The 13,688-nt window shown below is 34.5% G+C and overlaps 1 protein-coding gene across 12 annotated transcripts in view; it reads left to right on the top strand.

The window, feature by feature from the left end:
* The window catches only part of BBX (BBX high mobility group box domain containing), a 285,719-nt gene that overhangs the window by 108,070 nt on the left and 163,961 nt on the right, over positions 1 to 13,688 (top strand). The gene's annotated exons all lie outside the window — the stretch shown is intronic.

Genomic DNA, 13,688 nt, shown 5'->3' with positions numbered 1-13,688 from the left:
GAATTTTAACTGAAAGGGAATGTTTCTCAGGCAGAGGAAAAATTTAAAAACCCCATGGGTAGGAAATTATAAGTTATGTTAATTCTACCAAGATATTAACCTCATGATCGTCAATTCTAGGGTACTTTCTTCACTTGCAAGTTCATTGAAAAATATGCTAAAGACAAATCTCATAAGATACTGAAATTAAAATGTGGACTTTAGTCTGTAAGATATAAATTAGAAGAAAAAATCCCTATTCAAATGTAAGAAACAGAAAAGAGTTTTGATTTTTCACAATTAGTATTCTATTCTTTGGGGATGTTCATAAAATACTGAATTAAGAAACAACACAAAGTTCATGCCCCTTGAGAAGGTTTGTAGTTGAATGATTAGTACTCTGGAGACTTATTCTCATTTTTGTACAGTTCGTGTCTGTACCTGTATTTGTGGTGACTTTGTTTTTTTAATGTGTAAAGTGGAAGAATGTATCAATTTCTGTAATAATTTTTGATAGCTTCAAATGTCCATAAAGTGCTTTGGATTCCAAAGAATAGCTCTATGAAAATATATAATGAGAATATTTATTTTGGATTTCTTATATTAGTCTAATTTCATTCAGTGAACCATATGCACATAAGCTTAATATTTGATCATTAGATTGTCTTAATATTAATTTTTTATCATTTTCAAATTAAATCTTTGATAATATGATCTGTATGATCCCTGTGATCTTTTGATTAGAAAGTAGCATATGATGAGTTCCAAATCCCTTAACTAGTTTGAAGAGTTGGAACTACTATTAATTGTGATTTAATATACAATTAACATAAACTTTCCTTTGATATATTATTATTCAAGCCCATTTTATGGTTGGAACATCCTCGTTGCCTGGCATCATGAATTCCAGACGTTATGGCTCCCATTTGCTTTGTTTTCAGAAAGCTAGAGAATCTTAAAATGTTAGGATCTTAGACTCTGAGGCTTAGAGAACCAGATTTTAGTGACCTACTTGAACTATCATATAATAAATCCTCAAGATTCTGTTTGAGCATCTCTACTGAAAGAAATATCAAAAGAGGAACTCACTTCATTTTTTGTACAGATCTGATGGTTTCCTCATCCTGTGGCTGATTATTACTCCATTTGAATATGGCTTCTACAGTGAGTTTTTTTTTGACTTGAAAGGTCGCAAAATCAGATTTTGTTAACCATAAAAAGTTAAAATTTCAAAATATTTATTAGCAGTTTTGAGAACCATGGCTGTTAAGAGATGCCTCTAGGGCTGGGGTAGGCTATGCCTTTTACCATTAATCTTGTGTTCCCTGTATTTGGTGGCCCCTGGAGTGGTGTAACATTGGGCTATGGATGTCATTTATTAGAGCAGAGGCATAAATCTTTTGTCTGCCAATAGAATTACTGGGAGAATATATCCTTTATTTTATTTTTTTGATGAATTCACTATTTAAACATAGAATATTGTAAAAATGAAGCCTGATTTAAACTTAAGCATTTGGTATTATTTTAGATATCGACTGCCATAGGGACAATAGCTACTAACACAGAGGGCATTTATTGAGGATTGATAACCAGTAGAGCATTTGTTCTGTAGAGGCTATATTATAAGGCATGTGTTTAATTAAAAAAAAAAAAAGAACTTTATTAAGAAGTTATAGCTTTATAATAGAATTATTCATAAAATATAGAGTTCCCATATGCTTCTCAACACACAGTTTTGCCTGTTATTAGTACATTAGCGTGTTGCCTTTGTTACAACTGATGAAAGAATATTATTATAATTGTGTTATTAACTGTAGTCCATTATTTATATTAGGGTTCACTATTAGTGTTGTGTAGTCTTATGTTATTTTTTAAATTTTCATTCAAAAAATTTACATATATAAGTAACATATATACATATATATACAATATAAAATTTTCCCTCTTAATCACATTCAGATAAATCCTTGCTAATAATTACATTCACAGTTTTGTGCTACCATCACTGCAGTCCATTACCTAAAGTTTTCCATCACCCCAAACGGAAATTCTGCACCAATTAAGCTATTAATTCCTCATTACCTACCCCCACTATGGCCTGTGGTAACCTATATTCTAGTTTCTGACTCTGAATTTGTTTATTCTAATTATTTCATTTTAGTGAGTGCGTACGATATTTGTCCTTTTTGTATTTGGCTTATTTCATTCAATATGTATCTTCTGTGATGATCCATGTTGTCACATATATTAGAATGTCATTCCTTTTTAATGCTTAATAATGTGCCAGTGTGTATATATACCACATTTTGTTTATGGATTCATTAGTTGATGGACAATTGGATTGCTTCCATCTTTTGACAGTTGTAAATAATGTCGCTATGAACATCGGTGCACAAATAGCTGGTAGTGTCCTTGCCTTCAATTCTTTTGGGTATAAAAATGGAAGTGAAATTGTCAGATCATGTGGTTATTCTCTCAAATTTCTGAGTAACCAACAAACTTCTTCCAATTTGTTTTCCACAATGACTGCACATTTTACATTCCCACCTCCATCTTCTCTAGCATTGCTACTTACCATTTTTTAAATAGTAGCCCTTCTAGTGGGTGTGAAAGGGGATCGCATGTGGTTTAAATTTGCATTTCCTTAACAGTTAATAATATTGAGCATCTTTTCATGGACTTTTGGCCATTTGTGTGTCTACTTTGGAGAAATGTTTTATATAAGCCTTTTACCAATGTTTATATTGGGTTGTTTCTCTTTTTATTAAGTTATAAGATTTCTTTATGTATTCTAGATATTAAATCTTTATCAAATATGATACCACAGATTTTCTTTCATTCTGTAGATCATCTTTTTACTTTCATGATAAAGTGCCATTTACCTATTTTTGCTTTACTTAGTCACGCTTTGGGTTTTAAGTCTGAGAAACCATTACCTTAATTCAAGGTCTTGAGGATGCTTCTCGATGTTTTCTTTTAGGAGCTTTATAGTTTTGGTTTATATACTTATTTCTTTGGCCTATTTTGAGTTAATTTTTTTATGTGATCTGAGATAGGGGTCCTCTTTCACTGTTTTGCAAATGAATATCCAGTTCTCCCAGCACCATTTGTTGAAGAGACTCTTCTTTCCCAGTTGAGTAGACTTTGGTCCCCTTACCCTTCCATATAAATTGGATTTTGGCTTTTTCATTTTTGCAAAAAATAATGTTGGAATTTTGACTGGGATTGCATTTAATCATTATGGGTAGAATTGACATCTTGAGAGCATGAATTCTTCCAGTCTATGAACATGGAATGTTCCTCCATTCATTTAGGGCTTTTAAAAATTTCTTTTAACAATGTTCTGCATTATCTTTTTACAAGTCCTTTATAGATTTGGTTAAATTTATTCTTAGATATTTAAATATTTTAGTTACCATTGTAATGGAGATTTTTCTTGGTTTCCTCTATAGATTTTTTTAATCAGTGTATAAAATGCTAATTGTTTTGCATTAATCTTGTATCCTTCTAGTTTGCTGAATTTATTTATTAGCTCTTGTAACTTAGCTGTGGATTTTTCAGGATTTACTGCATATGGAATCATATCAGCTGCAAATAGGGAAAGTTTTACATCTTCCTTCCCAATTTGGATGCCTTTTATTTCTTTTTCTTGCCTAATTGCTCTGGTTAGAACTTCCAGTAGAGTGTTGAATAACAGGTAACAGTGGCCATCCTTGTCCTGTCTCTAACCTTAGAGAGAAAGCTTTAAGTCTCTCACCATTGACTATGATGTTAGCTGTGTGTTTTTCATGTATGCCCTTTATCATATTGCAAGAATATTCTTCAATTCCTAGTTTCCTACGTATTTTTATCAAGAAGGTGTGCTAGATTATCTTGAATGCTTTTTCTGTGTCAATTGAGATGATTATGTAGCTTTTTCCTTTTCTTATATTAAGGGATTTTTTTGCATTAATTAATTTTCTAACATGAAACCACTATTACCTACCTGGAATAAATCCCACTTGATCATGCTGTATAATTCTTTATGTGCTGTTGGAGGATTTGGTTTGCAAGTATTTTGTTGAAGTTTTTTGCATTTATAATTGTCGGGTATATTAGTCTGTAAATTTCTTTTTATTTGGTGTCTGTATCTGGCTTTTGTAAGGTGTGATGCTGGCCTTACAGTATGAATTAGGAAGTGTTCCCTCCTATTTGATTTTGTGAAAGAATTTGAGCAGGATTGTTTACAGTTCTTGAAGTGTTTGATAAAATCCACCTGTGAAGCCACCTGGTCCTGGCTTTTCCTTTGTTGAGAGGTTTTTGATTACTGATTGAATCTCTTGTTGCTCATCTGTTGAGATCTTCTGTCTTCTTCCATCAATGTAGGTAGTTTATGTGTTTCTAGGAAGTTATCCATTTCATCTTGATTATCTAATTTCTTGGCTTACAGTTATCTTATAATCCATTTTATTTCAGTGGAGTCAGTGGTTATGCTCCCCCTTTCATTTCTGATGTTAGTTATTTGCATCCTCTCTTTTCATCTTTGTCAGTCTAGCTAAAAGTTTGTCCGTTTCATTGATCTTTTCAAAGAATCAACTTTTCTATTTTTGTCTCTATTTCACTTATCTCTAATCTTTGTTGTTTCCTTCCTCCTGCTCATTGTGTGTTTAGTTTGCTTTTCTTTTTCTAGATCCTCTAGTTCTGATGTTAGGTCTATGTTTTGTGGATCTTCTTTTTTAAAATTCTCGCTTGGCACTGCCTTAGCTACAGCCTGTAAGTTTTTGTATGTTGTGTATGCTTTCATTTGCCTTAAGATATTCCCTGATTTCCATTGTGATTTATTTGGCCCATTGTTTGTTTAAGAATTCGTTATTCAATTTCTACATATTTGTTAAATTTCCAGTTTTCTCTCTGCTATTGATTTGTAACTTTATTCTGTTGTGATTAGAGAAGATATATCATTCAATTTTTTACAATTTGTTGAGACTTGATGAGACTATTTTATCTAATATGTTCTCTTTAGGTTACTATCTGCGTGGTCTGTTTTTCCATCTTTTCATTTTTAAATCTGCTTGTCTTTGATTTTAAAGTGTGTTTCTAGCATAATTTGGGTCATACTTTTTTAGCCATTCTACCAACCTCTGCCTTTTTATTGAAGTTTAATAGATTTGCATTAAACTGAATTCTGCTAATGCAACACTTTGTTCTGCCAATTTGCTATTTGGTCTTTGTAAGTCTTATGCCTTTTTTATTCCTCAGTTCTTTCATAATGTCTATTTCCATATCTATTTGACTTTTTTGTATTGTACTATTTTATGTCCCATCTCTTTTCCTTTTGTATATATTTTCTTTGTGGTTATCATGGGACTTATATTTAACATCCTAAATCTATAACAGTCTGGGTTGATTTAATACCAGCTTAACTTCAACAGCATACACATAACTTGTTCTTATACCTCTCTGACGTTTACTTTTTTGTTGTATTTGTTTTAAATTATATCTTTTTATGTTGTGTGTTTCAAGCCATAGATTTATCATTACTTCTTATACATTTGCATTTTAGAGCCTCTAATAAGTAAGAAGTGGAGTTGCATACTACCAAATACAATACAGTATTCACTGGCTGTAAGGCTATCTTTACTGGAGGCCATTAATTCCATATGCCACTTCAATCCTCTTTTCTAGTAGCATTCTTTTTTTCAGTCTTAAGAACTCTTTTGCGTTGCTTATAGGACTGATGTAGTGGTAACAAACTCCTTCAGCTTTTGTTTATCGGGGAATATCTTCCTCTCCTTCATTTTTGAAAGACAGTTTCACTGGATATAAAATTCTTGGGTGGCAATTGTTTTCTTTTGGCACTTTAAATATTTTGTCTCACTGCCTTCTTTCCTTCATGGTTCCGCTGAGAAATCATCACTTGATCTTGTTGGGACTCCTTTGAACATAACTCACTATTTTTCTCTTGCAGCTTTCAGTACTATCTCCTTTTAGCGATTTGATTACTGTAGTCTGTGGTCATGTTTCTGTTCAAGTTCATCTTGTTAAGGGTTCATTTCACTTCGAGAATGGGCATGTTTGTGTTTTTGCAAACTCAGTGACGTTTTCTGCCATTATTGTTGAATATTCCTTCTGCTCCTTTCTCTGTTTCTTTACCTTTTGGGTCTCCCATAATATGAATATTGGTTTGCTGTATGATCTCCCACAGATCTCTCATGTTTTTCACTTTTTTTTTTCTGCCTAGGCAGGCTCCGGGAATCAAACCTGGGTCTCCGGCATGGCCAGTGAGAATTCTGCCACTGAGCCCCTGTCGCACTGCCCTGTTGTTCACTTTTTTAAATTATTTTTGCTCCTCAGCCTAAATAATTTCAATTGTTTTGTCTTCAGGTTTGCTGATTCTTTGTTCTGCTGCCTCCAGACTGCTGTTCATACTCTCTAGGGAATTTTTCATTTCAGTTATTGTGGTCTTCAGTGTCAGCATTCCTGTTGATTTCCTTTTCAAGACTTTTGTCTCACATTGTTCTTTCATAGTTTTCCTGATAACCTTTACTTCTTTCTGTTTTCCTTTCTCTCCTGAGCATATTGAGCATCCTTTTATTTTTTCTTTTAAGTCTTTGTCCATACTGTATGTCCAAAGTCTGGTCTTCTTTGATGCTTTCTGGAATTTTATCTTTTTCTTTTAGATGGGACATCATTTCCTGTTTCTTTGTTTCTTAATCTTTTGTTATACAGTGTACGTATTTTAAAGTGTTAACTCTGAGATTTAGTCCCTGAGCTGTCTGTTCATTAAGTTTCTGTCCAGCTGTTGATACATGAGAGAGCTCCTTTGTGCCAGGAGCTAGCAAAAAACAAAAACAAAAACAAGGCAAACAGTATCTTTCACAGTCTTTGCAAATTGATTTTCTGTTGGCAGGTGCTCCCTTTTAGAATTCTATCTCCCTGTCAAGAAGGTCATCCCCAGGTCAGTGTGAAATAGAGTTCTGTTCAGCCTTGGACTTGTGCTTCCAGTTGGCCTTAAGAATTCTCCCATTTACAGGAATTTGAATGTCCCCTTTATTCTCTATGAAATAGACTTCCTCCAGGTCCTGAGTGCCATGTTGTATGACAAAGCAGGTAATCTATTGGCTTGGGCCTCTCAGACTTACGTGTTTCTTACATTGCTTTAGCTGTCTACAGGCTAACTGCAGGGCAAGTTCTTGGAGGATGAGCCAGAGAAAAGTTTCCTGATTCAGTTTTTCAGGCTGTCATCTGACTCTGACATACAGGTATCCCAGTATGCCCTGAGGAGTTACTCTGCTCCCTCTTGGAACAGGGCTAAGGACCCACAGTGGGAATGCAGGCTGTTTCCATACAGGGGGATAAGGCACAGGGCAGTAAGTGCACCAGGAGCTTCTCTTAACTGTTTTTCAAGCTTTATTCTCTTTATTCAGCATTTGCCCAGTTACTTCAACCCTTTAGTCATTTTCTGGAGTTTTGAGGAAGATGGCTCTGCTAGTTTTTGCTAGTAGTTCTTGGTTAACCAGTGCGTGTGTTTACTGGAAGACAGAAGTTTCATTGCTGGGCAGGTGTTTCTGAGGGGATGAGAATTTAAGAGAGAATTGCTACTCATACATTCTCAGCTAGCATTGGCTTGTCATTCTCTAGTCAGTATATATTTTTATTATTATTAGAACAAAGTGAATTGATATTTATTCTTTTTTCCTGATTTATTAATAAAATATTTAAAGAAATAACTATTTTATATCCTCACTTCTACAGTGAGAAAGTATCTTTCTCTCCCTTAGCCTTAAAAAAGGGGAATGCATTCTAGAACCAAGAAGTGTTCTCTGACTTGACACTGAGAGTGAAATGGCTTAACATTGGGAGTAAAAATGATCCTTTTCCAGCTAAACTTTGCTGTTGTAGAGAGGGCCACAGCAAGAGTAGTAAGATCTAATGTAATCTGTTTTCTAGACCATACTGCTGTTTTATGTGCGGCAAACCACAGATCAAATTGGTTAATAACATTCCAGAAGAGCAGTGTGGTTTAGAGGCATATATTCCAATCCATAGAAGGAGTCCTGGATTCTAGCCTTACTCTGCCTCTAGCTTGTTGTGAAATTTAGTGTTCTGTAACTCTCCTCTACCACTAACATTCTGTTTTTCCGTGATTTCACAGATGTTTAGTAAGGTATGACAGCAGTTACTAGAAGGGCAGTGTAGGGCTATAGGAAGAGCATATGGAGAACTGGGGTATTGTCCCAGCTTGGTAAAAAATAAGCAGAATGTCTTTTGTCCAGTTACTTAACTTTTCTGAGTCTAACTTGAATTCAGCTGTGCAAGTGTGATTCTCTGTATATTACATATTTTTTGTAATAATGTGAAAGTAGCCACAGAAACCCTTTCTTACCTCAAAGGACAAGGTAGTCCTGAGCAGAGGTTCCTCTAGTGGATTCACAGAGCCCTTCTTTGAAGTAACAGGCTAATTCCTCAAGTGTGCAGGTCAGGGTTTACTTAAACTGAGCAGATCTCTAAAGGATAGACTACTGGTTTGGGATTACTTTAACCTTTATTTTTCTAGCACAATACTCAATGCACCTGACTGAGCTAATGAATCTTCCCCAAAGTACCTGGAGGTTCCCTTTCATTGTTCCTGTGTGGTAGCTGCTGGCAAGCATGTGTTTATAGTCTTCCTGGAAGTGAAACTCTTTCTGACTCAAATATGTAATTTCCCCTCCCTGCGAAGGTCAAAGGCACGTTTATATAGTTCGTGGAACTATAAAAGAGGTATTCAATACCTTCCTGCCAAGCCATCTGATTAGACTAATGCTTACTTATTTTCTACCTCTAGTTATGGAAACTAAACAAATCCATGGTTCTCACCATGATTCTTGAAGCAATAATCATATAGCAAATGATCATTGGGAAAAAAATCCACTTTATCAAATTAGCTAATGTACATAGAAATTGGTAGAAGTAAAAAGTGGTTATCAGACAGAATTAAACATATGTTATAACCACCTACATTAAAATAGAATGTAAGTGAAACACCATTGAGAAGGTAGCAATTAGCCATAGAATGCTGTAGGAATGTTCAAGGCAAACTTCCATTTCTTCATAATGTAACTTTACTAAATGTTATTCTAACACATAGTTATTAACTGTAGTGAGAGATTACTAACATTTATTGAGTACTTACTGTATGCCAAGTTCTTTGCATTTTTGACATCATCTAATAATTCTTAAAGCAGTCCCTAGAGTAAGGATTGTTACCCTGTTTTGCATATGAGGAATGGAGGGCTTTTAGGAATTGATCCACAATTGCAGGATATTAAGTGGTGGATGGCAGGGTTCACCCTTCCTAATGCAACATCATGTGGCTGGCTAACCCTTACTCTACTACTTACAAAGTTATAGAGAGAAAAAAATCAAATCACATTCTTTCCTAACTTGCCTGTATTTTGTGTCCAACCTTTTTTATGTGAACCCTGCAGTTTAAATCTGCCTCTTATTTCTTCTGTAAATCAAGACTTGATTCCAGACATTCTGTGCTTGTGCCTGTAACATCCTTCTCCATCCTAAATCTCTGTATTGCAAATGGTCACCCTCTTTCAAGTTCTGGCTTTATTCATCTCCTGCATAAAGATCTTCTTGATCATACTGACTTTTTTGAACTCTTTCCATACCATTTTGACATTCATTATGTGTTGCTCTATATCATTTTATAGCATGTTTTGTATGTGATTAGCTAATTAGATCATCAATTTCCAGAAAACAGGGACTCTTAAAAGTCTAGTAGGAAGAGTGTGCAAGAGTACAGTGGAAAGGTGAGAAGAGAATGATATTTCAGATTTGCATTCTCAGTATAGCCGACACTTGTAATTTCAGTTTAAAACTTGTGTCTGGCCAGAAATGCCTGTGAAATAGCTGTGATTTAGCTTTCAACTATAAAAGACAAGCAGGTAATTTAACAAAAGGGTTTTTTTTTCATACTTTATGTTATCACTTTCTTTAGTTTCTTTCTTTCATTTGTGTGTGTGTGAGTTCAACATTCAGTTGGTGAGGTTATCTTTGTCTGCATGAGGATTATTTTATTTAAGCAAATTATTTAACTGTAACTCAAGATATTAACTTATCATTTCTAGGATCAGCATCCTTTGTTCTGTGGTGGACCACAGTGACCTAAGGCATGGAATTCATTAGCTACAATTGTATAACAGCTGGTATAACAGCATCATGTTCAGTACTGCATGATTGTATAATGTGCCTGGTACTTCCATTGAGGAGATTAGAGGAGTATAGAATACTGGGGGTAGGGGGTAGGGGTTCTGATGCACACATAGGGTAGAGAAGGCTTTAGGTAAACCCACAAAAATTTTGTTTTACTATAAATATAATATAGTTAGTGTGCTGAAGTAAGAGCTTGAAGTTTGTATTTACGTTTATAAATATGTAAGTTTACCTATAATCATGTAGTGTATAAATGAGTGAATTAAGGAAAAGGTGAAAATTGTTTCTGCATAAAGAAGAGGGAGCTTTAAAATGAGGAAAATCTTTTAGGGAAACCTGCATTGTAACTTGGAGATTGAAATATATATTGTGAGGATAATGAAGGAATCCAGTAGATGATTTCATGGAAGAATGATTAGGACTCTCTGTTTTGACTCTCAGAGGTCATGCTGACCAGATCAGAAAAGCAGCCTCTCTCTAAACATAAACATAATTTAAGACAATAATTAAAGTATTTGCCTTCTTAGGTTTCCTATTTTGTTTTCTTTAAGTGTAAAAGCAGGAATATTCTATTTTCAGGAGCATTAGGAGAGGTCTGTTTCCTTTTCTAGAAGTTTGGCTATTTTTCTTGTTATTCTTGCTCCATAAATTCTTGCTCCATAAATGGAGGGGGTTCTGTACCATGCCCAGAAATCATTTTTTTCATTTGCGTGTAATTGTTCCTTTGCAAATAATTGCAGTCCAGAATGACTTTTATTGAGCTTGATTGAATTAGGGGTATGTATGAAAATGAGTTAGTTAAAGCTTAATCTATTACCCAGAGAATTGAAAACATCAGAAAAGCAGTCATTCATCAAGATTAAATATTCTTCTATGCAAGTGGGCAACATGGTTACCTTGGAGTCTCTTCCACACTGACGATGTAGTAGTGACATCAGGGTTCGAAACACACAGTTGACATAGAAGGGGACCTGGTCATGATATACTTTTGAATGCTATACCGGATATTAACACTAATTGGTAGTCTGCCTTATTGTCAGAAGTGGCATCTCACCACTTTTAGTATAATAAGCCTTTCAAAACACAGCACCCCAAGAATCAGTGTGTGAGCTTTGCCAGAAATCCAGTTGTTTCAGTGGTTGTTAATGGATGTTTAAGATAGGGCTTTTAAATGCCAAGTCAGATGTTGTTTCTGCTAAAAGGCAAATAATAGCTATTTAATGGATGGCTGCCCTACCTGCCGTGATGAAGTTTTTCAGAGGGAATCCTTGATTATACCAGGTCAGTCCTGGCTAGTTGTACATCTTGTGGGAGGCACTGACATGGGTGAGAAGCAGAGGTGTTGGAAATGGCAAGGTTTCGTGGCAGCTTTTCATTGGAACTCAGAAATCCAAGGCCCATTGTGGGTAGGGGTGTGGAGAGGGCTTGAATAACCTAAAGTAGGACCCAGAGAGCACAGACAGGTGTGTCGTGGCTTAGACAAAAATATGGCCAAGCTTTGGCCTAAGGGCACATTCACGTCACTAGTCATCTGTGTTCACAATTTTAATCATTTCCCCCTGCAGTCCTACTGCCTTTCTTATACAACACCCATCCATTTCCATCAAATCAAAAAACTTTGTGAAGTTCTTAAAAGAGCAGCTTGTGCTGAAACCACTTTTCTGAAGTTACTCATATGGGCATTTGTAATAGCCAAATAGAAACCAGATTTGCTACGTTTAGCTACCAAAGCTCTCAAAGGGATATTGTCTTAGAATCTTCAGCCTCTAAATTGACATCTTCTCTGCTGGCTGATTTTTTGTTATACTAAGAAAGTTTAAAAACCCTTCTTGACCACAACATAGCCATCTCCACCCACCTACTCCATTTTATCCATAGTTGCATTACAGGTGATAATTATTGAGCAGTAATTAAAATAAATGTAGTTATGGTCCATTTTTAAATTTTGGTATATAGTCAGTTATAGAAACAAACAAAAATATAATGGTACCTGAAATTAGTGAGTTTACTTTTGAGCTCCTAAAAGAAATTGTGCATATAGAATATATTAACAGATGTGTTTCTGAGATAGCATGTGCTCATTTTTTCAACTGAGTAGTAAACAGATTTTAAAACAAAAATAAGAGGGCAGGCCACAGTGGCTCAGCAGGCAGAGTTCTCGCCTGCCATGCCAGAGGACCCGGGTTCAATTCCCAGTGCCTGCCCATGTGAAAAAAAAAAAGAAGAAGAAGAAATAAACCTACACTGTCAACATTAATGGACTCTCACTCCTAGATTTGGCAGTACAAATTAGATATATTATTTTCGCGTATATCAATTTCTTTACTTCATATTTATTTATAGTTATTGAAAAACAAATGAGTAAAAATTATAAAATAAATGTATTTAATGGTTCTTTATGGATGTATAGGAAGAAAGTATACGAATATGTGATATAAATATGTCATAAATGCGTTAATATTTTTTAAAGCAGTATTTCTGGTTTGTGATTTTTACCATAATTAAGAATAGACTTTTGTGTCATTTTTTACTCAGGTTTTTAAATTATATGCTTCCTTCATAAAAATATAGTAAAAACTAGACATTTTTAATTTGAAAGTATTCATATGTGTTCTTTTACAGTGTTTTGAATATCTGGATTTACTCTTTCATCCATATCCTTGTTTTCAGAAATAATGAATGAGTAGTATCTTGTATAATATCGTATGAGACCATTTAGTACTTTTATTCATTCTTTGTTGCCACTGTTTTCTCTAATAGCCCTGGGTGACAACTGAATCATCCAAATCTAGATAGCTTTACTCAGATGAATCATCATACATTTTTGATATTTAATGTGTCATTGCCAGTTCTTCTATATCATAGTGGCTGATTAGAAAAAAAAAAAAGAAACCTCAACCAAGCCATGAAATGACTGATGACATTGACAGAGGCATAAGCCAGTAAATGATACCCCATTTCTAGAGTTTCTAGAGTGCTGAAGCTTACAGATTATAAAGAAATATATTGTCATAATATGCAAGGGGCAAGAAATTGTCTTATCTTAGATAAGTATGAATTTAGTATTCCCACTGAAGCAGCCTAGAACCTAAATGAATGGGTCTCATGAAAATGATCACTTTTTCATTCTTAAAAATGATATGACAGGTATTTATGTGTATTTTCAGTGTTACTAATGTAAACTAATCCATTTAATTTGATTGTACCCTTTTTGCTGATTGTTATCCTCTTTCCTGTATTTACTTCATTTTTCATAACAAGAAAATTTAATTTTTTTGGTTGCAGTTTTCCTTTATTTGTCCCTCCTTCACCCTTTCTTCTGTCTTATTTCATGCATTATCTTTAAAAAATTTAAAAGATAAATTATAAGATATTAACATCTGAATCATAGCCTATCTAGTTGTGTTGAAATGTGTTAAATGTCAATTTAATCATGGGATTTGTCCTGTAGTTCTTTGTCTGAGTAACCGTAATCTCAGAATTCCTATGGAATAATTATAGTGCCTGCCTTCTTGTTGAATTAA

The sequence above is a fragment of the Tamandua tetradactyla genome, chromosome 10, assembly GCF_023851605.1.
Source record: "Tamandua tetradactyla isolate mTamTet1 chromosome 10, mTamTet1.pri, whole genome shotgun sequence".
In the NCBI taxonomy this organism is placed as follows: domain Eukaryota; kingdom Metazoa; phylum Chordata; class Mammalia; order Pilosa; family Myrmecophagidae; genus Tamandua; species Tamandua tetradactyla.
Note: the sequence above shows the minus strand (reverse complement) of the source record. Positions and strands in the feature narration are given on the sequence as shown.